This window comes from Podarcis gaigeae, assembly GCF_964106915.1.
Source record: "Podarcis gaigeae genome assembly, chromosome: 10".
In the NCBI taxonomy this organism is placed as follows: Eukaryota; Metazoa; Chordata; class Lepidosauria; order Squamata; family Lacertidae; genus Podarcis; species Podarcis gaigeae.
In genome coordinates, this window is record NC_139686.1 from 8,131,574 (window position 1) to 8,159,546 (window position 27,973).

At 45.8% G+C, this 27,973-nt stretch overlaps 1 long non-coding RNA gene across 4 annotated transcripts in view; it reads left to right on the plus strand.

Moving 5' to 3' along the window:
- The window catches only part of LOC310826295, a 324,400-nt gene that overhangs the window by 130,341 nt on the left and 166,086 nt on the right, over window positions 1-27,973 (plus strand). The window contains exon 1 of one of the 4 annotated variants that reach the window (XR_014555702.1): window positions 5,651-5,811. The exons of the other annotated variants lie outside the window; for them this stretch is intronic. This is a non-coding gene — a long non-coding RNA (uncharacterized lncRNA). Of the gene's footprint in view, window positions 1-5,650; window positions 5,812-27,973 lie in introns of those variants that run through there. 4 annotated transcript variants of the gene reach the window in all.

Here is a 27,973-nt window from a genome sequence, read left to right on the forward strand (position 1 = left end):
AATGCTTGTTGAAAGGGGCCATGATACTCTTCATTTTAGCACTTTCTTGGCTGAGCGCGTGGCCTGATGCAGTTCACTGCCACTGTCAAGAGATATTACCAGAGACAGAGCGCTACCTCGATTCACCCTGAACCGGCGCTCAACCCGTGACCCCTTTCTGCACTGCGATTGGAACCGCAATTGCTTCACTCCTGTCAGCAGGAACTTCCCTTGCTCAGAGATGCCTGATTGAAAATTCTCCATCGCCCTGCCAACTGCCCATCTTCTGCTTTAGGTCGCTGGATGAGGGAGGACATCCCGATCGCCTGCTTGCCTGGCTTGTTTGACAAGTGCCGGGTGACCTTAACATCACAGGGCCCACTCTGTGTTCAGCAGGAAGGTACAAGGGGGAGGGAGATGGCTGGGGAGGGGTGCGTCGCTCTCAAAGATAACATGAGAAGCTTGAAACAGCATCAGGCAAAAAGCCCAAATAGCTCAGCATCTCCTGAGTTTTTTTTAAACTGGTTCAGCAGAGTTAAAAACTTGGGAGCTGGAGCTACCCACTGCCCATTTTGCCTCATTCACGCATCAATAGACAGCATCTTAAAAAGCAGAGACAACCCCTTGCCAACAAAGGTCCGTATAGTTCAAGCTATGGTTTTCCCAGTAGTGATGTATGGAAGTGAGAGCTGGACCATAAAGAAGGCTGATCGTTGAAGAATGGATGCTTTTGAATTATGGTGCTGGAGGAGACTGTTGAGAGTCCCATGGACTGCAAGAAGATCAAACCTAGCCATTCTGAAGGAAATCAGCCCTGAGGGCTCACTGGAAGGACAGATCGTGAAGCTGAGACTCCAATATTTTGGCCACCTCATGAGAAGAGAAGACTCCCTGGGAAAGACCCTGATGTTGGGAAAGATGGAGGGCACAAGGAGAAGGGGACAACAGAGGACGAGATGGTGGGACAGTGTTCTTGAAGCTACCAGCATGAGTTTGACCAAACTGCGGGAGGCAGTGGAAGACAGGAGTGCCTGGCGTGCTCTGGTCCAGGGGGTCATGAAGAGTCGGACACGACTAAGCGACTAAACAACAACAAAAGACCTTAAAATTCTTATCACAGGAAACTGCAGCCGATATGCCTAATCAGACCACTCCCAGTCCCACCACCACCATCACACAAGGCCCCTCAAGGCCATTGGGCTAAGCCACCGCCAGCTGTTGGACAGATAAAGGCATGGTTCAACTGAAATGGTTTTGCAGGAAAGTCCTGTTCCAAGGGCTTTTAAATACCTGACAATCAGCAGCTGATTGTGGAGTTCTCAGAGGGGCATTTTGCAGACTATGCCTTTGCCTGCACATTTTGCGCAACCAAAAAGTGCACACCTGGCACCCTTGTGGCACCAAGTGATTGACAGGCAGGTGCCCCTGCCCACCTATCGATTTTGGCTCAGTGGGAATGGGAGAGATATCCATCTGTTGCTAGCCCAATCCAGTTCTCCTCCTGGAAAGCACTGCTAGGAAGTTATCTGCTAGCCTGGAAAGCACTGCTAGGAAGTTCTCATAACCCAATGTTTGCCGTCAGCAGGAACAGAAGCACAGAGGGTATTTTTTTAGGGTTCATCAAGAGGTCTCTAATAAGAAAACCCAGAACAAAATGAGCTGCTTACAAAGGGAACCAGGTCTTCATCGCTAGATCTCCTTTTCTTTATGGAATGATCATTCTTCTGAGTGAACAAAAATTACTAGTGGGAGTGGGAAGGATGAAGTAAAAGGTGAGAACATTGTGATTAAATACGGGCTATTGTGTTCCGAATTTCACAAGGCCACTTGTCAAGATAAGATGCTCTGTTGTTGAAAGAGATCTGCTCCCTGGGCTGTTTACAAAGAAGCTCATTGTTATGAGAGAAGCTAATTGCCTTGAATAGATTTGCAGGCAGCCAGATCTGAAAGCATCCGAAGTGGGCACAGACTGAGATGAAATGATCAAACATTCCTCTTTCCTAGATGGTAGAGGAAGTTGCAACTTCATAGATCTTGGATTTGGGTCAGTCTCTGGGCGTCCCGTGATGTCGCAGGAGTACAGGAAAAGAGCAGAATGTGGCGTCGAGTCCAAAATAGCACCAAATATAAGAAGAGAAGTAGAGTCTGCTGGATCATTTTGAACAACGGAGAGGGGCAAAGTGTTTCTCTTGGTGAACGGCTGATGTTCGCGATGGGGTGAGCTCCCGTTGCTCTGTCCCAGCTCCTGCCCACCTAGCAGTTCGAAAGCACATCAAAGTGCAAGTAGATAAACAGGTACTGCTCCGGCGGGAAGGTAAACGGCGTTTCCGTGCACTGCTCTGGTTCGCCAGAAGCAGCTTAGTCATGCTGGCCACATGACCCAGAAGCTGTACGCCGGCTCCCTCGGCCAATAAAGCGAGATGAGCGCTGCAACCCCAGAGTTGTCCTCTACTGGACCTAATGGTCAGGGGTCCCTTTACCTTTACCTTTACTTGAGCGGTGTTAAGATACATGTCTGGACATGTTTGCCAAGGCTGAACTAGTTTAACCCCTGTCTACCCCTCCCCTTTTGTGACATGTCAGTGATGTAAGGATGATGCACCAATGATGCTGTACGAACTGTATTCTGGGTGATTGCAAGTTTTAAAAGCCAATGTCACCCCATGCTCGGGGTTCTTACTCCTGTGGGGACCTGTTGTGCAACAATAAAGATCATGGTCTACTGAATGCTGTTTTGCTCCTATACCTGGCTAGAACTTCCTTCCTTTCTGACCATATAGACCCATGGGCTCTGCCTGACGATCTGGGCTGTTGAGTAGCCAGAAATTTTCCTTATCACTGGCCACATGACCCGAAAAGCTGTCTGTGGACAAACACCATCTTCCTCGGCCTGAAAGTGAGATGAGTGCTGCAACCCCATAGTCACCTTTGACCAGACTTAACTGTCCAGGGGTCCTTTACCTTTACCTTTTATAATGGAGCTGCCTTTAATGGGGACCTGATGCGGCATGATCTTGTCTCTTCTCCTGTGCTTCTGGACTCAGCAACCATTTTGTGTAATGCCACACCAAGCCAAGGCAGCACATTTCCTTACATACACACACACACACACCAAAAAAAGGATCCTAAGAGCTGTAGCCTAGCACTACAGAGCTACAATTCTAAGTACCTTAAGAGTTCCAGTGATTATACCTGGTGTGTGTGTGTGTGTGTGTGTGTGTGTGTGTGTGTGTGTGTAAAAGGTGTTACCGGAAAAATCTGAGGGCTCCCTTGGACAAAACAAAGACACCAACCAGGATAACTTGGAGCAAAACAGCAGCCTGTAGGCTTGGCCTTTATTGAACTGTTGCAACAGGGTGTTCCCCTCACTTGCAGGAGAGAGGAAAGACACAGAAAAATGGTGGGCAAGACCTTATAAAAACTTTTGAAGTTCCCATCCTGTAGGCCAAGCCAGTGGCGTAGCGTGGGGGGTGCAGGGAGGCCGGCCGCACCGGGCGCAACATCTGGGGGGTAGGGTTAGGGAGCGCAAATCCACGGGTTAGGGGGCGCAAATCCACGGGTTAGGGAGCGCAAAAGACTTGCCTTTCCCCGGGTGCTGACAACCCACGCTACGCCACTGGGTCAAGCCCACCCCCAGAAACATCATGCATACATTACAGAAAGGAGGGGTTGAGGGAGGAGTTGTGGTGGTAACCTGAGTGTCCTGTCACCTGGCTGGTTCCCTTCTCCTCCTCCCCATGAGTCATTTTCTGAAGACAAAAAGGTAGTCGCAGTTTCCTGCCCCCTGAGGGAAGATCTGATCATTGTCCTTTGTTCCAGTCCATGCTGAATCCACTCCCATATGCAAGTTCTTTGTGATCTTGATTGTCTTCTGTCTAGGACCATCAAGGTTGGCATAGCAACTGGGCAGGGCTCCTGTGGATGTGCTGGGCTGGCCTGTATTAAACCTTCCCCATTTTGTAGTCCTTCCTTCATGCAGTAAAATAAAAGTGGAACAGTGCAAAACCGATGTATGGTTGATTTTCTATGAATTTATAACAGACGTGTAGTGTGAGTGTGAGTGTGTGTGAAGTTTGTACAAACTGAATGATGGGGGTGGTGGTTTCCTGCTACAAAGGTATGGTGTGTACACAGCCCGTGTCCCAGTGCATTAAATGGAGCTTACTCTTGGGAAACTGGATACAGTGTGGCAGCCTCAAATACCGTATTTTTTGCACCATAACACTCACTTTTTTCCTCCTAGAAAGTATGGAGAAATGTCTGTGCGTGTTATGGAGGGAATGCCTATGGGTGGCATGCCTACGGATTTTCCTCCTCTAAAAACTACGTGTGTGTTATGGTCGGGTGCATGTTATAGAGCGAAAAATACGGTACATTGTTTTCCAGGGAGTAATAGCATTATTTCCCTCTGGTGAGGGTTTATAAACCACTGTGATAATCTGAAGACTTAACCATATTGAAAGGGGGTTAAATTAAGGTCTCAGACAAAGTGTCTGCTGCACATTGACAGCAGCACTAATCTCTTAATGGTGGAAAGAAAGTGAATCCCATTATTCAAAATTCACAATCCCATTAAAGGTACAGAGAAATTTCAGCAGCTCTTCCTGTTTTTCAGTCTGGCAAATGAAACCATGTTTGAGCCCAACCGGCCAAGGTTCCTTTACTTTTACCTTTTACCAGTCTGACGTAGGAATTTCCCCCTTTATTCAATCCCATACCCATGAACTCCCCTTTGTTTGTTTGTTTGTTTTTGCATTAATCAACCTAAACTCCTTGGGGAGGAAGGGCAGGATAGAAATTTAATGAATCAACCAATCAATCAAGGGAATTTTCATGCTGGGGACCATTAGGAAAACAACTGAAAACAAAATGAAGCTGTTATAGAAATCGACGGCGCAACTGCATTAGGAATGCTGTTCTGGGCACCACAGAGATTATGGAGTTGGACAAGGTTCAGAGAAGAGCAACGGAAAGGGAAGGAGCGACTTCCTCCCTGTTAGGAAAGCTTCCAGAGTTTGGGGACATTTTCTTTTGCATGGCACAGAGAAAGGGAGTAGATAAAGCAGAGGTCGGCAACCTAAGGCCCATGGGCCAGAATTGGCCAATGAGGGTCACTTAACTGGCCCATGAGCCGCCTCCAAACCAAGCCGCCCATTTGGCGAGTCCCCAAGCGCTGCGCTAAACTGGCTCAGCGCAGCGCGGGGACTCTCTTCTGCGGCTCCAGAAATCGCTTCTGCGCATGCTCAGATGCCGGAAAGTGCATCTGTGCGTGTCCGCGGCACCGGAAATAGCTTCTTCACAGGCACGCTTTCTGGCATCTGGGCATGCGCAGAAGCAATTTCTGGCACCACAGACATGCGCAGACCACCTCTGAGATAAAGGCTTCTCTCCTTTCATAACAGCAGAATTCATGAACATTCAATAAAACTGAATGTGGGGGAATTCAGGACAGGCAAAAGGAAGCGCTTCTTCATGCAGCACAGAGTTATATAATAATATAATAATGATTTATTATTTATACCCCGCCCATCTGACTGGGTCTTCCCAGCCACTCTGGGTGGCTTCCAACCAAATATCAAAAACAATACAGCATCAGACATTAAAAACTCCCCTAAACAGAGCTGCCTTCAGGTGTTTTTTAAAAGTAAAATAGTTGTTTATTGCCTTGACATCTGGTGGGAGGGCGTTCCACAGGGCAGGTGCCACTACCGAGAAGGCCCTCTGCCTGGTTCCTTGTAACCTCAATTCTCTCAGTGAGGGAACCGTCAGAAGACCCTCGGAGCTGGACCTCAGTGTCCAGGCTGAACGATGGGGGTGGAGACGCTCCTTCAGGTATACTGGACCAAGGCTGTTAAGGGCTTTAAAGGTCAGCACCAACTCTTTGAATTGTGCTTGGAAAAAAACTATGGAACTCTCTCCCACAGGAGACAGCGGTGGGAACCAACCCAGATTGCTTTAAAAGAGGACTGGACACATTCATTGAGGAGAAGGCTATACCCAGGGCTTTTCTTCAGGAACTCGCAGGAACTCAGTTCCAGCACCTCTGAGGTGGGTGCCATCGCCATTCTAAGACAACAAGGTGAGTTCAGGCACCTCTTTTTCTAGAAAAATAGCACTGGCCATATAATTGGCTACTAGCCATGATGAGTGTGCTCTACCACCACTGCCAGGAGCAGTTGTGGGGAACCAAAGGAGAGGCAACTGCTCTTGGCACTCATATTGTTGTAAACAAAATCTGCCCTTTCCCCCTTATGGGGTATCCAAGAGCCCATATAGAGTCCTTAAGAGGGTTCCCTATTGGTAGGAGAAAATAACAGAGGCCAGCCAGAGAATATTGAGAAGCAAAGCAGCTAGTAAGCCTGATCTTTATTGATCTGTTGCAATGGGGTCCTTGCTCACCACACGCAGGAGAGGAAGAGGAACCCAGAACAATGGCACACAAGTCCTTGTATAAAAGGTAAAGGGACTCCTGACCATTAGGTCCAGTCATGGCCGACTCTGGGGTTGCGGTGCTCATCTCATTTTATTGGCCAAGGGAGCCGGCATACAACTTGCGAGTCATGTGGCCAGCATGACGAAGCCGCCTCTGGCAAACCAGAGCAGCGCACAGAAATGCCGTTTACCTTCCTGCCGGAGCGGTACCTGTTTATCTACTAGCACCTTGATGCACTTTCAAACTGCTAGGTTGGCAGGAGCTGGGACCGAGCAATGGGAGCTCACCCCATCACAGGGATTCGAACTGCCGACTTCTGATTGGCAAGTCCTAGGCTCAGTGGTTTCACCCACAGCGCCACCCACATCCTTATAAAGACCTTATATAGACATTTTAAATTCCCTGCCCATCACAGAAGGGGTGTAACCCAAGACTACCCCTCAGATACATCATACCTACAGAAAAGGCGGTCTACAGCAGAAATTCGAGTGACTTGTTTATCTCGTCTGACAGGTTACCCGTTTAATGGTCACTTGATTGGATTGCCTGGGGAGCCTGGCCAGTCATTTGTAATGATAAATACCCAGTTCCTGAGCCAGGTCACAGCCTCACACCCTATTCATATCTTAAATGTGCCCTTAAGACAGGATTTGTGAAGGGAAAAGACAATGGGGAGGTTTCGTATTTGTTTATAATAATATCCATCTTGCAGGCTTCCCACAGGAATCTGGTGGGCCACTGTGAGAATCGGATGCTGGACTATGTTCTCAGGTAAATCACTTGTCCTCAGAGGCTTTTCAGTTTCTTCCCCTCTCCAGCCTCTCTAAGAAACACAGTGACTGGTTTAAATGGTCAGCTGGTATGGCTGAAGACGATGGGAATTGTAGTCCAAAACCCCAGTTGGTGAAGACTAGAACACAAGACTTGGTTGTGGAGAACCAAAGAATTAGCCATGTTTCCCTAGGTCAGTGACGGCCAAACTCGGCCCTCCAGCTGTTTGGGGACTACATTCCCCATCATCCCTGACCACTGGTCCCTTTAGCTAGGGATGATGGGAGTTGTAGTCCCAAAACAGCTGGAGGACTGAGTTTGGCCATCACTGCCCTAGGTGGTAGCTGGTTCCCATTGAGACTGGTTGGGTGGGATGCAGGGAGGCCAACAGAAGGTGGCGCCAGAACCAATGAGAGGCAAAGCCAACTAATTCTAGTTTGATCCTGCATTGCAGGGGGTTGGACTAGATGACCTTTGGGTCCCTTCCAGCTCTGTGATTCTATGATCCCCATGCTCCTGCCTACTGAGTTCTACAAAGGCAACACTGAGGAGGAGGAAGCTGACAGCAACCCAGTTGGTTGTAAGATGGCAGGTATTTGGGCACTGCCTGAAACCACACTGAGTTTTTCCCTAGTAGACCACTCTCCACCATGGCAGCCATAATGTCAGCAGAGACTCCAACTGTGTCGTATGTCTAGTTTGACTCTAGGGTCTCATTCTCACTGAGGTGGTCAACCTGTGTCTGGGCTGTTCAGACACAAATGACTGCTCCACCTTACTAAAGAAAACCCTCCACACAGAAAACTAGTAGTGTGTGTGTGTGTGTGTGTGTGTGTGTGTGTGTGTTTTAACATATCATTTTCAAAAATAATTAAGCATACTTTTATATCTTATACAGTTTTTCAAATCTATTCACTTAATTTACATTTCTTACTTCCACTATTATATTTAAATCTCATAACTAATATCTCTATTCTTTCTCTACTTTGCAATATTTCATATATTTCTCCTTACAAAACTTCTTGTAGTCCTACTAGCGTAATTTGTTGATTACAGTTGCTCTTCAAATAGTTCGTATATTTCTTCCAATCTTCTGTGAATCTCTGGTCTTGCAGGTTTCGAATCCTTCCTGTCATTTTATCTAATTCTGCGTAGTCCATTTATTTTGTCTGCCATTCTTCTTTCGTTGGAGCAGAAAACTAGTATCTCAGAGGGAAGAGTCACAGCTTTTTCTTCTCCCTAACATCTAATTTTTGAAATGCAGGGGATCTTTATTTCATGGATATGCATTCGATCCTTTGGGCCTCTGCTCACCTTGTGAAGTGGTCCACTGCAGCCCCAACACAGCCTCATATGTTCAACATGTGAGGTCCTTCTTTGTGTGCCTCCTTCACGAGAGGGCTAGAGGGCGGCAACACAAGAACAGGGCCTTTTCTGTGGTGACTCCCCGTTTGCGGAATGCTCTCCCCAGGGAGACTCGCCTGGTGCCTTCATTACATATCTGTAGGCACCAGAATGTGAAAACATTTCTCTGTAACCAGGCCTTTGGCTGATTGACATTCTATAGCCTTTTTAAAGTCTTTGTGGTTATTTGTTTTATTATGTGGTTTGTTTGTTTTTTTGTTCTCATTTTGCATTATTATGTTGCGAACCGCAAACATACACAAATTTAATAAATAATAATGATAATAATAATTTACCATCTCAAGTGCGGACAAGGCCTCAGATCTCTCCCAAACCCCAGGGATCATTTCTTCTTTGGAGTGCTTTGAGGGATTTCGTATACTGTGTGTGTGTGTTTTCCTTGAGAACGTTTGTATATCAATGTTATTTCAGCTGCGAGCTGCAAGTGGTGCTGGAGTAGAACGCGCTCCTTTTTTTATTGAATTTTGGGGTTTTGATCTCCTCTTCCTTTGTGATGGAGAGGAGCTTTGATGGAGATCAGAACCACGGCAACACTTTGTATATTGATTAATCTGGGGAACCGTCCTACTTTAGCTGTGCAGTCATTGTTGAGTCAGAAACTGTTTGTATGCAGCGACTCACACGAAGGCTGGCAGAGGCGATTTCGCCGCATTTGATCACACCGAGAGATATGGTTGGGGACCTCCGCAGCCTGCGTCAAGGAAGATAAAAGGAAGAATAGATCTTAGCCCCTGTGTGACTTTCACTGCATTCCTCATGGCCCAGAGGGGACAGACGGCTCTGTGGCCTTAGGTAAACTGGGGCACTCGTGGTGCTGCTGAACTACAGTTCCTATGCCTTTGGCCATGTTGACTGGTCCTGCTGGGAGTTCTAGTACAAAACACCTGGAGGGTACTCGGTTGTGAAAGGCTGTATGACACCACTGCGGCTAACGTCTTTGTGACAGACAACCCCACTTAAGGGTAACATAACATGACTGGGTAACATGACAAAAGTAGAGACACCCTGCCAACAAAGGTCCTTATAGTAAAAGCTATGGTTTTCCCAGTAGTGATGTTGGAAGTGAAAGCTGGACCATAAAGAAGGCTGATCACCAAAGAATGGATGCTTTTGAATTATGGTGTTGGAGGAGACTCTTGAGAGTCCCTTGGACTGCAAGAAGATCAGACCTCTCCATTCTTAAGGAAATCAGCCCTGAGTGCTCACTGGAAGGACAGATCCTGAAGCTGAGGCTCCAATACTTTGGCCATCTCATGAGAAGAGAAGACTCCCTGGAAAAGACCCTGATGTTGGGAAAGATGGAGGGCACAAGGAGAAGGGGACGACAGAGGACGAGATGGTTGGATAGTGCTCTCGAAGCTACCAGCATGAGTTTGACCAAACTGCAGGAGGCAGTGGAAGACAGGAGTGCCTGGCGTGCTCTGGTCCAGGGGGTCACGAAGAGTCGGACACAACTAAACGACTAAACAACAACAACATGACAGCTTTTATAGGTGCATTATTAGATAATATTATTTTCTGCGCACCCAGAGAAGAGGCTTTCAATAAACTATTTGTGGGAGCATTTCCAACAGGAAGATATTCGAGTCAGGTGAAGGGAAACTTGTAAGGACTTAACCACATACAAAAGATCTATGTAAGAAAGAGGCAGTTTTATAACTTTATCTCATTATAGCTTCGTGGTCACTTTTGAAAAGCACGACTCTTTGTTTCAAACCAACACTCATTATTCAAGATCTTCCTCTATTTCATGCTTTAAACCTGTCACCACACAAATAAATACTTTCTAGGACGGCTATTGTGGATATACTCATTCATGAAAAAGGTTTCATTTCTCAATTTCTGCAAACTGCTGTAAAAGACACAAGAGTAGGCCAAGCCATATCTTTGCAGTCAGTTGCCAGTCCTAAGCACAGGAAACAATTCAGTTTGAATAGGATCTACAAGGTGGCAATTTGTGAACTATTCTCTTCAGCTCTTCTGGGAGCAGAAAGCTGATTCCCCCCCCAAAAAAAGTACTTTCTGCAAGAATTTAACATATTCAGACATCCCGGTTATGAGCTGATGAAAAACACAAAGACCATCTTTCATCAGAGCAATGAGTTCCGGAGTCTTAATTAATAATTACCCTTTATTTTATTAAATTAATTTCCCCCTTTTAGTGTTTGGTTTTTTTTAAAGGCAGAAATTGCCCCCCGGGATGATCCTTGTGAAAGTCAATTAAAAATTTCATTTTATGTTGAAGTTCAAGAGCTTCTTGAGCAGAATTTTTTCTTCCCCTCACAATTTATTAGTCACTGACTGTTGAGTTTTCTGCTGATTAGAAGACGTGGTGGAAATCTGAACTTGTAGCATACATACATAATTTCATTTGTATGCTGCCTTTCCACAGTTCAAACTATGCTCAAGGCGGCTTACAACACGGAAAAAAAATGTGTAACTGCAACCCAACAAGAAGTAGTCGTAAACAATAAACAAAACATGAAAAAATACACAACCCAACTGACTGATTTCTGCAATCACAACAAGCCCAAGAATCTGTTCAGCAGCCTCAGCTTTTGTAGCTGGAGTCAGTCCAGAGTGCCTTCTGACAGGCCTAGTGGAAAATGCTTGCAAGGCAGGGAGCAGGTCTTCAAGGACTCAGCCAAGATGGTCTTCTATGATGGTCTCATCAGATTTGTTGCTTGCACTGAAACAAATGGGATTTCATTCCATAGCTCGTGGATGTTGAGATTTCCATTCCACCTGAAGGAGCAGACGTGTGGAACTGTTGCGTGTCACATGTCTGTTTACATTCCAGCACAGCTTGCTGGGAATTTCCATTGTGTATAGCTTTTGCTTTTCGTGTTTCTCTCTCAGAAGACGGAGAAAGAGAGAGAGAGAGAGAGAGAGAGAGAGAGAGAGAGAGAGAGAGAGAGGTTTCTTTGTCCTGATTTATGATTAATAAATCCATAGTTGTAGTATGCTTCCACAAGCCTCACCCCTATTCTGTGTGCGCAGTTCTATCTGCTGATAGTGTGCCCTGGCTTTGAAGCCCGGGTTGGTGATTTACGTTGGAGCAGAGGCAATGGTCTACGCAGTGGGATGACTGGAAGGAGACAGCCCAGTCAGGGCTAGCCAGCTGGCCTCCTGGCCCTCTGCATGTCGACAGTGAACAGAGCACATTTTGGACATTTGGGTGCAACAGCTTACAGAAGAGGATTCTGCAGATGAATGAGGTAGACAGAACTGCGATTTCCAGTCTTCCATACTATACTCTGAGCTGACCTCCCTAGCTGTTTGATGTTAGACTTAAGTTGCATCCTGTTCACACCCTCCTGCTGCTTCTCACACTTCTCTCTCACCCTTTCCCTCTCTCTGACCTCAAGATAGGAGGTCACCTTGGAGTTATCCTCTGGGAATGAAGAAGCTGCCTCTGTATTTTCCAGAACCAGAAACTTTTCCATCCAGGTAATAGACGTCCCATAATAAACTGCTTTGTTATTTTCTTACTCTGCAAGCATCTGTCTCTCTCTCTGTGCGATTGCAACAAATAAAGTCTGCTCTAGCCTGGTTCACAAGCCATGCACGCCACACAATGCATAGCAAAGAGTTTCAACAGGTACATGACTTGCATGTGCAGACAACGTCCCAGATTCACTCCCTGGAGCCCAGAGAGTCTCAGGACTCTTAGAGAAACATTCCTACAGAGATTGTCAGGAGATTAGAGTTCTAGAGCTAGGAGTCAGCAGCTACCACAGCTATGTGGGTGTTGTAAACCAAAATCTGCCCTTTTCCCCTTATGGGAAAAGCCCATATAGAGTCCTTACATAGGTTCCCTATTGGTAGGAGAAAATAACAGAGGCCAACCAGAGAATATTGAGAAGCAAAGCAGCTAGTAAGCCTGATCTTTATTGATCTATTGCAACAGGGTCCTCACTCACCACACGCAGGAGGGAGGAGGAACCCAGAACAATGGCGTGCAAGGCCTTATATAGACATTTTAAATTCCCTGCCATGGAGCTCAAGACCACCCCTCCATACACCACACATACATCTCAGAAGGGGTGTAACCCAAGACCACCACCCCCCCAGATACATCATACCTACATCACAGAAAGGACGGTTTACAGCAGAAATCTGAGTGGTTTGTTTACCTCCTGTCTGCCAGGTTACCTGTTTAATGGTCACTTGATTGGATTGCCTGGGGAGCCTGGCCAGTCTTTTGTAATGATAAATACTTAGTTCCTGAGCCAGGTCACAGCCTTACACCCTATTCATATCTTAAATGTGCCCTTAAGACAGGATTTGTGAAGGAAAAAACAATGGGGAGGCTTTTCCATTTTCCTTTGACCTTGCAGAAAAAACGTTTGCTCGGTTGAGGAATCAAAATGGTTTCAGGTCGGTGTTCCTGTGCTGATCTATGTATGTGCTTGGTTGGTACACTTATGAACATTGAACATATATCTAAGACCTCAAAATTCCTAACACATGGAGAACCACAAGGCTGCGGATTGGAGCATCTCCCAAGTCTGTTAGTGACTCCGCCCACCTAGGCAGTCCATTGGCTGCCCCCAACAGGAAGTGGTACAAAGGCTGGGACTCTGTTAGACCAATGACCGCCATTATTGATGCCCTCATTTCCTGTCTCCAGTTGCTGGTTCAAATCTTTCTCCCTCTCATAATTTTACAAGCCTATCCGACGAAGCTGAATACTGGAAGGTGCAGGGCAGATAAAAATATATATATACTTCTGCACACGGCGTATAGTTAAGCCGTTGCAGGTAAAAACCTGCTCTTCCTGGATCTTGCCAGTGGAATTTGCTGCTAAGAGATTTGTTAGCAATTGTGCTACCTGGAGATGATGGTTATTAAACTCCAAAAACATCCAGAGGGCACCAGGTTGAAGAAGGCAGATCTGACCTTTATTTATCTAGCCCCTTTGCAGGCTCTTTCTCTCTCAAACTGTTTGAAAACCAGCCGTCCTATCCCATGGCGGTAATCCATGGCGGGGGACCTTTCTTTTTCTGATGACCCTAATGGTCTCATTAGTTTTAATTAGCTTGGCCACCCGATTTAGAGGTGATGTGCTCTGGAGATAGTGGGAGGCCTGGAAGGAGTAAACAGAGACTAATTGATGCCATTAAAGTTATTGCCCGGGGCTGCTGTTTGAGAGAGATGCTGAGAGGGCCCTGGATTCAAACACCAGGCCATTCCCAGGGAGCGCCATCAATTCACATTCAGGTTGGGAACTTCAGGCTGGCAGTTGACTCAGGCGAACTGGACGTGAATGTGCAACAAGGTCATATGGTCTGCCTAGTAGAAGAAGAAGAGGAGGAGGAGGAGGAGGAGGAGGAGAGTTTGGATTTGATATCCCGCTTTATCACTACCCAAAGGAGTCTCAAAGCAGCTAACATTCTCCTTTCCCTCCCTCCCCCACAACAAACACTCTGTGAGGTGAGTGGGGCTGAGAGACTTCAAAGAAGTGTGACTGGCCCAAGGTCACCCAGCAGCTGCATGTGGAGGAGCGGAGACGCGAACCCGGTTCACCAGTTTACGAGTCCACTGCTCTTGACCACTACACCACACTGGGAAATGGATTCTGGTAAGGCAAAGGAATCAAAGAATTGCAGAGTTGGAAGGGACCCCAAGGGTCATCTAGTCCAACCCCCTGCAATACAGGAATCTCAGCTAAAGCATCCATGATGGCCGTCCAACCTCTGCTTAAAAAAACTCCAAGGAAGGAGAGTACACATCCCATTCTATTGTCGAAAAGCTCTTACCGTCAGAAAGTTTTTCTGTATGTTTAGTCAGAATCTCCTTTCTTGTAACTCGAAGCCATTGGTTCAAGTCCCACTCTCCAGAAAAGGAGAAAACAAGCTTGCTCCATCCTCCATGTGACAGCCCTTGAGATATTTGAAGAGGGCTATCCTATCTCCTCTCAGTCTCCTCTTTTCCAGTGTCAGGTGTGCGTGCAGGAGCCAGGCCCTGTGACCAGTAGGGCTTCACAGGACTGGGGCCTTATTAAGTTTGTTCTGGAGAGGCAAGGCACGGCTGCACAGGTGAGGCCGCTTGGTAACTCACAGCACCTGGTGGCAAGAGCCGGGAAGGGATATAAGGTCAGCATTTCCCTTCGGCTCTTTGCCACAGCAATTCGTTCCCTGCTTGCTGCATTGGCTTCTTGCTTCCTGATTCTCGGTTCCTTGACTCCTTGCTTCTCGACCCTCGGACCCTTGACTTTGTGATTCCCTGCTTCCTGACCCTCAGACTCCTGGCTTCTGGACTCTCTTTCCTGCTCCCACCCCGCCATCTTGCCCCCAGTCCCGACGTTCTCAGCTGGGACTTTGATCACCCGTAGACCAGACCATGACATCCAGGCTAAACATACCCAGCTCCTTCAACCATTCCTCATAAGTCTCGGTTTCCAGACTCATCATGGTCACCCTCCTCTGTACATATTCCAGCTTGTCAACATCCTTCTTAAACTGTGGTGTCCAGAATTGGACACAGTATTCTAGTTGTGGTCTGACCAAGGCAGAATAGAGCGGTACTACGACTTCCCTTGATCTGAACACTATACTTCTGTTGATGCAGCCTACAATAGCATTTATTATTATTGTTGTTGTTGTTGTTGTTGGACAACAAATTCCTAACCATGTAGAAATGAACAATGAAGTGTAAAATAGCACACACACAAAATAAGAGAGACTCCTGGCCAACCACAGTACTTCTTCCAAAAGTGGTTCACTATACTGGGGAGTATTTCAAAACACAATTGCCACCAAATGCACTTAGTCTGATGTGATGCAGCCTATTCTACTACTCTCTGTCATTTGCTCTAGCGCCACCTGCTGCTCATCTCCCCATGTTTCACCCTACCAGTGCCAATAGCCACCAACCCATGTCAGATCTAGCCTGGTTATTCTCTGCAATTGCTTGAGCAACTTTGTAATGATCCCGTTTCCAATGTGGAGGGCAAATGGAAAGCACCAGCCTCCCTGCCTCCACCTGTGGAATCAAAACCTGAGATGACTAGGTTGATTTGAATGTGAAGGAGGAGGAGGAGGAGGAGGAGGAGGAGGAAAGATTATTCCTTACAATGTCATGTTGCTTTTCTGGACAGGGCAATTATGGGGAGGAAAGACCTCTGAGCAGCCACAGAGGAGAAAACCTGATCTCCCCAGCTTGACGGAAAGGCATACATTAGTTGGGAAGACAGGCTGAAAATCCTCCACAGGGTGTATTCATCTCCCTTGTTAAGTGCAGGATTAGCTGGAGTGCGTCTCCCCTAAATTGCTACCAGTAAAAGTTGACCTGAGCCACCACATTTCGGAGAGAGGGAGATAAAGAAGCTTAGCGGGGAATGAAATGAAATTAAAGGTGGCGGTGTCAGGGTTTTATGGATAGCTGTTTCTTCGGGAAATGGGTGCTGAATAGTCTCCTGAGGAAAGAGAGCAGCCAACCAGCCTCTGAGCTCCCAGACATCTTGACTCCCCTCGGTTTCCTGTCTGCAGGTCCCAGGAGAAGGCTGGGTCTCAGGGCAACTGGGCCCAGGACAAGACCTAGAGCAGTGGTTCTCAGTTCCAGCACCTCTCATTGCCATTGTAAGAGAACCAGGGAGTTGTTCATGGTGAGTTCCGGCACGCATTTCTCTAGAAAAACAGCACTGGCAATATGTAAGTAAAATATTACCCCTGCTTGATTATTAATGATAACTAACACCACCATCACCTTGCTGACAAAAGTCCGTATAGTTAAAGCTATGGTTTTCCCAGTAGTGATGTATGGAAGTGAGAGCTGATAAAGAAGGCTGATTGCCGAAGAATTGATGCTTTTGAATTATGGTGCTGGAGGAGACTCTTGAGAGTCCCATGAACTGCAAGAAGATCAAACCTCTCCATTCTGAAGGAAATCAGCCCTGAGTGCTCACTGGAAGGACAGATCGTGAAGCTGAGGCTCCAATCCTTCGGCCACCTCATGAGAAGAGAAGACTCCCTGGAAAAGACCCTGATGTTGGGAAAGATGGAGGGCACAAGGAGAAGTGGATGAGATGGTTAGACAGTGTTCTCGAAGTTACCAGCATGAGTTTGATCAAACTGCGGGAGGCAGTGGAAGACAGGAATGCCTGGCGTGCTCTGGTCAATGGGGTCACAAAGAGTTGGACATGACTAAACGACTAGACAAGAACAACACCACTTCAAATACCACCCCCAGCACTTCTGCAAAATCCAATATGTGCCCACTGGTCCCAAAAGGCTATAACTTTAAAGCAACATTTCCCCCAAGAATTCTGGGCACTATAGTTTTTTAAGTGTTGCAGGGAATCGTATGTACAGTGGAACCTGTTTCCAAACGTAATCCATTCCGGAAGACTGTTTGGCTTCTGAAACATTAGAAAACTGAGGATCAATGGGTTGGCTGCAAATTCAATGGGGAAAAACAAAAAACACACCTTGGAAGTTGTTTGGCTTCTGAGGAACGTTCGAAAACCAGAGCACTTACTTCTGGGTTTTCGGCGTTCGGGTGCCGAAAAGTTCAAGAATGGATCCGTTCAAGTTCCAAAGTTTGACTGTAACTCTGTGCAAGGTAGCCTACAGTACCCAGAATTCTCTGAGGGGGGGAAATGTGCTTTGAATGTGTCTTAGTGTGTACGTAGCCCAAGTTTGCTACGCACAATGCATTTGTTTCTCCTTTCAGGTTGGGGACATTTCAAACTGAAGGCTTCCACTCTCCACCCAAAAATTAAATTATCCTACCACCACTTTTTTACACCTTCATCTCATCTGCATTGTAGAAGGGCTCTCTCAGATCTGCAGATCCTATCAATATGCAGTGGGAAGGTCTGGATAGTGACTCCCTCTGTGTCAATTTGCAGCAGCTGCTCCTCAAAGAAATAACTTTATGACCACTACTCCATAGCAATTGTTGTTATACAATTCCATTCACCGTTTAGATGGGTTTATGAAGCATTTCTGTATCCTTTTGCTGTGCTGAAGAAGAATTCCACGAAACAGTGGGTATATCAGGAATCACTGTTCACTACATCTGTTTGCGGACTACTTCGGCAGGGTTGGATGTCATAGAACAAAGCTTTACGGCTTATTTTCACCAGATAAGAATCTGACCCATTGCTTCTTTCAGAGACTTGCATAGTCTACAAAGACTTTCAAAGACTTATAAGACTCTCATTTGGTTCTATATTCTCAAGAGAATCCATCAAGAGTGAATATTTTGGGACTTTCACAGACTTTCAGGGGTGCCTACAGGTGTTTCTAAAAGTTACATACAGTGGTACCTCGGGTTAAAAACTTAATTCATTCTGGAGGTCCGTTCTTAACCTGAAACTGTTCTTAACCTGAAGCACCACTTTAGCTAATGGGGCCTCCTGCTGCTGCCGTGCCGCCGCGCAATTTCTGTTCTCATCCTGAAGCAAAGTTCTTGACCCGAGGTACTATTTCTGGGTTAGCGGAGTCTGTAACCTGAAGTGTCTGTAACCTGTAGCATATGTAACCCGAGGTACCACTGTATAAGATTTCTGTTTATTTGGTTTTGCAGAGAGTGCATTTCATCAGTGGCGTAGCGTGGGGGGTACAGGGGGGGCCAGCCGCACTGGGCGCAACATCTGGGGGTTAGGGTTAGGGGGCGCAAATCCACGGGTTAGGGGACGCAAATTACTTGCCTTGCCCCGGGTGCTGACAACCCACGCTACGCCACTGCATTTCATATATTTCATACTGTTCAGTGTTCTGCATAGATTATATAAAGAGTTTATATTGACATCATATCATTGTACTTGGTCATCGTGTTTCCTTGGATATTACTGATATATTGTTTGCAACACAGGGGTTTAATTGTTTGGTTAGCCTCAAAGAAAGCAGCAAGATCTGCCCTTTCCACTCTCCCTGTTGACTGCCCATGGATGATGAGCAAAGACTCTGCTCTTTCACTCGGCCCAGGAAGAGGGACTGGGGATCGCAGCTCATTTATATTCCAGAAACACAACTCACTTAGCAGTATCTTCTAGCACCAATAATCCAACGCAAACAGAAAGGAGCCTGATAAAACAAAAGTAGGTCATTGCTGCTGAACAATGACATCCGAACAACCTTAAGAGAAGATCCAGCTTCCAGGAGCAGCATTTCCTAAAGGGGGGGGCAAGGCTGTGTGTGTGTGTGTGTGTCCCACCATGCCCCTCTATGAGCTGCTGACCAACAGTCACAATTATTTATTGTTACTTTACTGAGCAAAATTTATATACCGCTTTCTAGAACGAAAGACCCCTAAGCAGTTCGCAAAACCATCCAGAGTGTTCGCTTAAAAGATCAATGAAACAAACAAATGTTAAAAACAAGCTCCATTTAAAAAATAATAATCAGTAATTTATAAAGGTTTGTGCCGGCTAAAATCACATTCCTAGGTAGTCTTTATTCATTGAACAAAATTTAAGACTGCTTCTATTCTGCAGTAAATTCAGATTCCATGAGCAGATAATTGAAATTCTGCAACAGGGGTAAAGCCAGTGCTGTTTGTGTGTGTGTGTGTGTGTGTGTGTGTGTGTGTGTGTGTGTGTGTGTATAACTAAGATTGTGCTGAGGAATCCAATGCAGTCTAAGAATCTTGACCACCAGAGCCTGAACTGATTCCACTTTGTGTTTAGTCTGGCTGCTTGGGCGTCATCCAAAATGTGGGCACAGACTTGCACAACATTTGTGGATGCTAAAATATACATACAGATGCAGCTTCAGAAAGCATAGAATTGTGGAGTTGGAAGGGAACCCTTGAAGCCATCTAGTCCAACCCCCTACAATGCAGGAACCTTTTGCCCAATGTGGGGCTTGAACCCACAGCCCTGTGATTAAGACTTTCATGCTCTACCAACTGAGCTATCCCAGATGGATACAGCTGCTACCGTTACAGTGAAAATACAATATGGGGACAACTATGGCCAGATGGTAACTGTTGATTGTTCTGGATCTTTAAGCCAGAGTTGGACCAGACAGCCAGGTAGAGGAGTGTCCTCTGTAAAACAGGACACTGGGGCTCCCAGCATGGGCTGGGCTTCTTCTGGGTTTGTTGTTGTTTAGTCGTGTCCAACTCTTCGTGACCCCATGGACCAGAGCGCGCCAGGCACTCCTGTCTTCCACTGCCTCCCCCAGTTTGGTCAAACTCATGCTGGTAGCTTCAAGAACACTGTCTAACCATCTCGTCCTCTGTCGTCCCCTTCTCCTGGTGCCCTCCATCTTTCCCAACATCAGGGTCTTTTCCAGGGAGTCTTCTCTTCTCATGAGGTGGCCAAAGTCTTGGAGCCTCAGCTTCAGGATCTCTCCTTCCAGTGAGCACTGAGGGCTGATTTCCTTCAGAATGGATAGGTTTGGTCTTCTTGCAGTCCATGGGACTCTCAAGAAACCCTTCTGGGTTTACATATTTGTAAATAAACAGATTTTTCCGCAGCAGCCTTGCAAAGGTCTTTGGAACCGCTCAGGGGAAAGGAACAAACAAAAAAACGTCTATGAAGCATCTCAAATATTTGTCTCAACCTTTGATTCTGGAGTGTTTGTTCTCGTGGCATATTGCATCGAAGGCCCCTCAAGGAACTTAATAGTGCAGAACTTGCTGCAAGAAGCAGTGCTTACGACTGGATGAAAGGGTCCCCCATCCTGGGAAGGCAGTATTGCAGTGGGAGAAGCGAAAGAGAAGAGGGGAGTTCAGCACAGACACTCACTCATTCCATGGTCGGAACATGGAAGATGGGGATCAAAGAGAGCATTGAATGAATTCAGTATATCTCCTTTCTAAACCGCTGATCTATATTTTGAGAATTGCATTGTTTTCTCCCGTGTTTGATGTCTGTTTTTAATCGCTACCATTAATGACTATTTGTATGCCAGCAGTTCCCAGACTTTCCGCACCTCTCATGGACCACTTGAAAATTGTCGAGGGTCTCAACGAACCACTTAATGATTTTCCTGCCTGTCCTAACACAGCTCATTGTGGAAAGGGGGCATATAAGTAAATCAATCCATCAACAGCAATCACAATGCACCATGTTAGACGCTGTCTGGTTTTAAATTGTATTTCAATTACTAGATGAATTTTATTGTGTAACTATTTGTGTTCCATAGAATGTGGCAAGTGTGCTGCAAGGGCGCTGATAAGCCACAGACCACAGGTGCTCCATGGACCACAGTTTATATTATTAATATTATTACTATTACTATTATTATTAAGATTTCTCACCTGTCCTTCATCATGCGGTCCTAAGGCAGGTTAGGACAGTTTAAAAATAAAATATTAGCAACAGTTAAAACAATTACAATCAAAATAACAGTATGGGTTTATATAAGTTAAGGAGAAATTTAACACTGACTATTAAACAACAAAAGTCTGTATAGTTAAAGCTATGGTTTTCCCAGTAGTGATGTATAGAAGTGAGAGCTGGACGATAAAGAAGGCTGATTGCCAATGAATTGATGCTTTTGAATTATGGTGCTGGAGGAGACTCTTGAGAGTCCCATGGACTGCAAGAAGATCAAACCGATCCATTCTGAAGGAAATCAGCCCTGAGTGCTCACTGGAAGGACAGATCGTGAAGCTGAGGCTCCAATCCTTCGGCCACCTCATGAGAAGAGAAGACTCCCTGAAAAAGACCCTGATGTTGAGAAAGATGGAGGGCACAAGGAGAAGGGGACGACAGAGGACGAGATGGTTAGACAGTGTTCTTGAAGCTACCAGCATGAGTTTGACCAAACTGGGGGAGGCAGTGGAAGACAGGAGTGCCTGGCGCGCTCTGGTCCATGGGGTCACGAAGAGTCGGACACGACTAAACAACAACAAACCCAGAAGAAGCCCAGCCCATGCTGGGAGCCCCAGTGTCCTGTTTTACAGAGGACACTCCTCTACCTGGCTGTCTGGTCCAACTCTGGCTTAAAGATCCAGAACAATCAACAGTTACCACCACTAAACAACACCACTAAACAACAACAATTAAACAACAACTTCAGATAAGGTGCAAGGAGGGCTCTGCATGTACAATAAAAAAAATATGGGTTGGGTAAGTGTTTCCAATGAATGTGGTTTGATGAGAGATGGTGTGGTGATGGGTTGGCAGAAGGTGGTTGAGGAGTAGATGAAGCTGCCAAGATGACGTATTCTTTTCCTATATAGCTTTGTCTACATGAAAAGTTCTCACAGACTTTCTGAACTCTGTCCTGCAACACATTACTGAATGAAACCTGACTAACTGGGAATTTTGTGTGAACCTCTGTATTGAACCCCCAGAGGGAATTTTCTAACACCCTACCAAGAAGGTGCCCTTACGGAAGCCAACCTTTGGCACTCCTGGGGCGACCCCATGCACCTATCCTTCTCCAGGCACCTTGCCCCGCTCCACACCCGTATCTGTTAATCAATTCACACAAAGCTGGCATAATTGCCCAGAACAAAACATGGTGCCGATGCTGAAGGCATGCCGGGCAAGTGCGCTAAATGAGATTCTTGTTTTCCAAACACAACCTGAGATTTAATTACAGCTCTGCCGAGTGCTTATTAAAAGCCCATCTTTCCCATTGTTTTCCAATGCGGTGCATATTGAATCGGCGGCTTTTGTTGCCTCCTTGTTTGGTGCTAATAACACAAAGGAGAAAGAACTGGTGTGGAAAATTACAAAAACCGATTGTGATAATTGTATTCTTTCTCTTTCTTTCTTTCTTTCTTTCTTTCTTTCTTTCTTTCTTTCTAGGGCAACCTACTGTGGTGCAGACGAATCCAGGGAGAATCCAGAGAGGCCGCCATTTTCCTCCCTTGGAGACAACTTACACAACCACACGGAACAGTGGTCCAGAGGGGCATTGCTGGCATTAGCAATGCTTCTAAAAATCAGTCGCTGGATACCACAGGAGGGGAGAGTTCTCTCGTCATCAAATCCTGCTTGTGGGTTTGCCACGGGCATCTTCTTGGCCACTGTGAGAGCAGGATGCTGGACTGAATGGGTCATTGGCCTGATCCAGCCAGCTCTTCTTATGCCCTGATCAGTGGTAGACACATTTTGGGGGCCCTGACTACTGTCATCTTCTTCAATGGGGCTGTTATTGTTGTTTAGTCATTTAGTCGTGTCCAACTCTTCGTGACCCCCTGGACCAGAGCACACCAGGCCCTCCTGTCTTCCACTGCCTCCCGCAGTTTGGTCAAACTCATGCTGGTAGCTTTGAGAACACTGTCCAACCATCTTGTCCTCTGTCATCCCCTTCTCCTTGAGCCCTCCATCTTTCCCAACATCAGCCACTCTGGGCGGCTCCCAATTGAGTGTTTAAAAACAATACAGCATTAAACATTAAAAACTTCCCTAAACAGGGCTGCCTTCAGATGTCTTCTAAAAATAAGATAGCTGCTTATTTCCTTGACATCGGATGGGAGGGCGTTCCACAGGGAGGGGGCCACAACCGAGAAGGCTCTCTGCCTGGTTCCCTGGATCCAGCCCCCGGGCCTTAGATTGCTTACCCATGGCCCAGGTGCTTCAGGCAGGTCCAAATTATACAGCTGTGTACAGAATGGTAATTCATTTATTTAATAGGATTTATATACCCCTTAATAATCCAAACCTTGAAAGCAGGGTTTTTCAAACTGGTGGTCTCCAGCTGTTTTTGGACTGCAGTTCCCATCATCCCTGACCACTGGTCCTGCTAGCTAGGGATGATGGGAGTTGTAGTCCAAAAACAGCTAGATACCTGAGCCTGGGAAACCATGGTTTAAGGGCTTTGATCCCATCACTAGTTGGGCTTTCGCAGGACCATTCATCCCCTCCCCACCCCAAAAGGAAGGGATGTCCAGAGACTTTCAGGGGCTGATGAATTATTACAGTACCATCAAGTGAAGAAGGGCATCTCAAAATATTAGAGTACATAGAACTAGCCCATATGACAGATAGATTGAGAAATATCAGAGTACAGTGGTACCTCGGGTTACATACGCTTCAGGTTACATACGCTTCAGGTTACACACTCTGCTAACCCAGAAAGAGTGCTTCAATTTAAGAACTTTGCTTCAGGATGAGAACAGAAATTGGGCTCCGGCAGCGCGGCGGCAGCAGGAGGCCCCATTAGCTAAAGTGGTGCTTCAGGTTAAGAACAGTTTCAGGTTAAGTACGGACCTCCGGAACAAATTAAATACTTTACCCGAGGTACCACTGTACATAGAACTAGCCCGTATGACACATAGATTGAGAAATTAAGATGATAAGAGACTGAAAGAGGATTGGATATTATATACGGATTATATGGCAAAATATTATAACAAGGAAATAATCGTAACAGGCTGGGGGAAAATGCTCAGCAGAAGGTGTTATAGCGTGAGATTATGTAAGGTAATGAAAATAATTTAGTAGAGTAAGAAAACGCAGTTAAAAGGATAGTAGAAAGGAAACCATGGAAAGAGTGGAAGGGAAGTATAATTCAAGATATAGAGAATTTAAATAATCTTGGAATAATTTAGATACGTTATTATTACTATCATATGTTTACGTTTTATACCTATGCTATCTTTTTCTATTATTTTATGTATGACTGTAACACGGTATGTGTTGACGACGAGGTATAACAGAAACACACACAGACATATATATATATATGAGAATTATTACAGTGGGGTTGGGCTTATAAATAAAACGTGGCAGTATTTTTTTCTCTCCTTTCTGTTACAATATGAAAAAGGCCGTGATTCCAGTCCTGACTCGCTGTTTCATATAATCAGGGAATTACAAAAACATTTATGCAATGTAACAGTGCAACGCAAACAATGGAAATAGAGTATTTAAGAACAAAGCGCTCTTTGAATATTAAGAGGCAAGTTCTTAATCTCAGGGACTCAGATGAGAGGATTTAATTTATAGCATGGAGAAAATGGCATATGGTAGTATATTAACTTGGATATTTTTGTTCCAATAGTTGACAAGAGACTCCTGCCCCCCTGCCCCCCCCCAAAAAAAACCCTGTACCAGATTTATGTCTACTGGGTTCTGCTTAGACCTTGAACAGCGAGTCAGCTGTGAGCAAAGCGGTTGAGCAGCTTTTTATATTTTTTTACCATTCTGTAGTATTTGAGAACCTAAGAAGTATTGTTGATCAGTTCCAATATTATCAATTATTTGAGAGATTTAAAGCTGACAAAGGGAAAGGCTTCACTCAAGAAAGCTCAAGATTTGAGTTAGAGTTAGGTAAAGGGGCCTCTGACCATTAGGTCCAGTCGTGATCGACTCTGGGGTTGCGGCGCTCATCTTGCTTTACTGGCCTAGGGAGCCGGCGTACAGCTTCCGGGTCATGTGGCCAGCATGACTAAGCCACTTCTGGCGAACCAGAGCAGCTCACGGAAATGCTGTTTACCTTCCCGCCAGAGCGGTACCTATTTATCTACTTGCACTTTGATGTGCTTTCTAACTGCTAGGTTGGCAGGAGCAGGGACTAAGCAACGGGAGCTCACCCCGTCACGGGGATTCGAACCGCTGACCTTCTGATCAGCAAGCCCTAGGCTCTGTGGTTTAACCCACAGCACCACCTGCGTCTCTGGATCAAGCCAGAGGCCCATATAATCCAGCATACTGTTCTCACAGTGGCAAATCACGTGTCTTTTGGAAACCCAGCATGCAGGACCTGGGTGCAACAACACTCTTCCTCCAAATGTGAATCCCAGAAATCCAGCATTCAGAGACATGATGCCTCCAGCAGTGGAAGTAGAACATAGCCTTTTGGGCTAGTGGCCACCGATAGCCTTGTTATCCTCTATTTTTCCTTTTTTCTCCTGGCTTAGGGTCCTAGAGAAGGCCAGGTTGACACCAGGACACCCGCTCCTGAGAAACTTGCCCAAATAAATAACTGGACCAAATGAATATTTTGGCAGGTTGCAGAATCCAGCATTTCACCAGGCGGAATATTTTCATGGGACACACGGAAATGCTTTGCTGTGATCATTATGGCAAGGATGGGGAACTTTGTGAGCGCAGTGCTTTGAGGTCAGCATTTGGAATCTACCATCGCTGGACATCTGGATAGCTCAGTTGGTTGGAGTGTGGGGCTGATAACAACACGGTTGCGGGTTTGAGGCCCATAAAGGACAGCTGCGTATTCCTGCATTGCAGAGGATTGGACTAGAGTCCATCTTTCCCAACATCAGGGTCTTTTCCAGGGAGTCTTCTCTTCTCATGAGTGGCCAAAGTATTGGAGCCTCCGCTTCAGGATCTGTTCTTCCAGTGAGCCCTCAGGGCTGATTTCCTTCAGAATGGCTAGGTTTGATCTTCTTGCAGTCCATGGGACTCTCAAGAGTCTCCTCCAGCACCATAATTCAAAAGCATCAATTCTTCGGCGATCAGCCTTCTTCATGGTCCAGCTTTCACTTCCATACATCACTACTGGGAAAACCATAGCTTTAATTATACGGACCTTTGTTGGCAATCTATCTCCCACCAAATGCTTTGCAACTTGGTTCCTAGTTAGTTTGCCCTAAGGTCTCGCCCTTTGATTTTGTTCTTCCTCTGCTTAACTCTCAGTTCCTTGCTTGTCCTCTCTTTCATTTCCCAGTTTCTCTCAGTACATCTACCTGCTTTATAGCCCAACGATGAGTTTGCATTGCTAAGAGGGCACCCTGTAATAAAGGTGCTAAGGGAGCGATTCTGCAATTGCATGTTAAGTATTTAATTCATCAAATGCATAATCATCCTAATGAAGTAAAATTTAATCTCCCACTCTACACTATAAGCAAAAGTCTTTAAACAAAAACCACACACATGGACACACACACATTCCACAGCACACCAGTATAGTTTTATCCAGCAGCTATATTGTTTTGTCAGCTAACAGGCTCTGATCCAATTCCACATATGGGCAGCCGCAAGGGCATAGCCCCACCAATCAGATACTTGGAATAGGTGGGGAGGGGAGAGGCTCCCCATCCCAAACAGCTGATTGGCTGTACTGCAAGAATCCAAAAAGAGCTTCACACAGAGACCTTGGGTAGTGCCTTAGGCGGCAAAGTATCCGTGCAGCGTCGATTTGCGTGCGTGATTTTTCATCAGCTGGTCTTGCACATATGGAACCCCAAGGAATAAAAATGTCCAGGACTTTATATAGAGGCAAACCTGGAAGACCAGACATCCCACCTCCCATTTCCTTAGGAGAAGGGAACTGATGCAAGTAATCTCTAAAGTAAACAAGGTATTTCACTAGTCAGTCAAAGCCATTACCTAGGCAAAGGAACTGGTTTGGCAAGCTTACACTTATATATTCTCCCCCATCCCCCGACCATTGTACACACACAAGATGGCAGGTTTGGAAGGAGCACAGCGCATCTTTTAGACTGACCCCCCACCAACTCATTGCGGGAGATTAGCAGCAAACCTAACAAATGTATATTCTTGCTAGTTAGCATAAGAAGGGGTTAAGTCCACAGAGCTTTATTGCTGATAGACAGATACTCAAATCATAGATATACAATGGGTAGGCAAAGCTCTGTGTGATGTCATTTCCCCTTCCTCTCCTGGAGAGGAAAGAGCTTACAGTATTTCCTGTTCCTCCCTCTCTCTCTCTCTCTCTCTCTCTCTCTCTCTCTCTCTTCCTTTAACCAGCATTGGATGCAAACATGCCTTTGCTCCAGCTTCAGGGAGATGCATGAAGCTGGTTAGACTGCAAATAGAACTATTTTTCCTGCATAGTTTTTACTGCTGCTACTGCTGTGAGCCAATGCACGAGTATAACAGTAAGTAAATCTTATTTTTAAACTTACTTTACAAGCTGTTGCCCAATACTTTGTTAACTGGGGTTTGAAAGAGCAAGCCAGCTCACTTCATAGCTGGTCTTGCTCAAAACAAGGTTATACAGCTTGAGCCCGATGCGTTTGATTTTACTGCCAAGGATGGGATTCTGGAGCTCTGTTCAGCCTACAGAGACCTGGGTGCCTGGAGGGGTAAATTGCAATTAATGTATCCTCTCCTACCTATTAAATCCCATCCCACACTCATATAGATACTATTCAACACACATTGGATTAACATCTAGTTCTGATCACCCCAATGCCCTGGAGAGCAGACTATTGAAGCGAGTAGTTTCTCATCCCCAGGTGATTTAGAAGCCCATTTTTTTCACCTTGGAAGTTTTACCCTAAGGTAATTCATTCTCTCAGGAGGTAGTGATGGCAACCAGCTTGCATGGCTTTAAAAGAACATTTGACAAATTCATGGAGAAGGCCATTGATGGCTACCACAGAAAAGCTCAAGATACACGTTGATCTACCCACATGCAGTTGTTATTTCTGAGAAATGTAGAAAATAACAGGATATATTTATCCGAAAGTCTTCAAACTTACACGACCCTTTTAAAAATTAGCTGATGAAGGCGAATACATCGA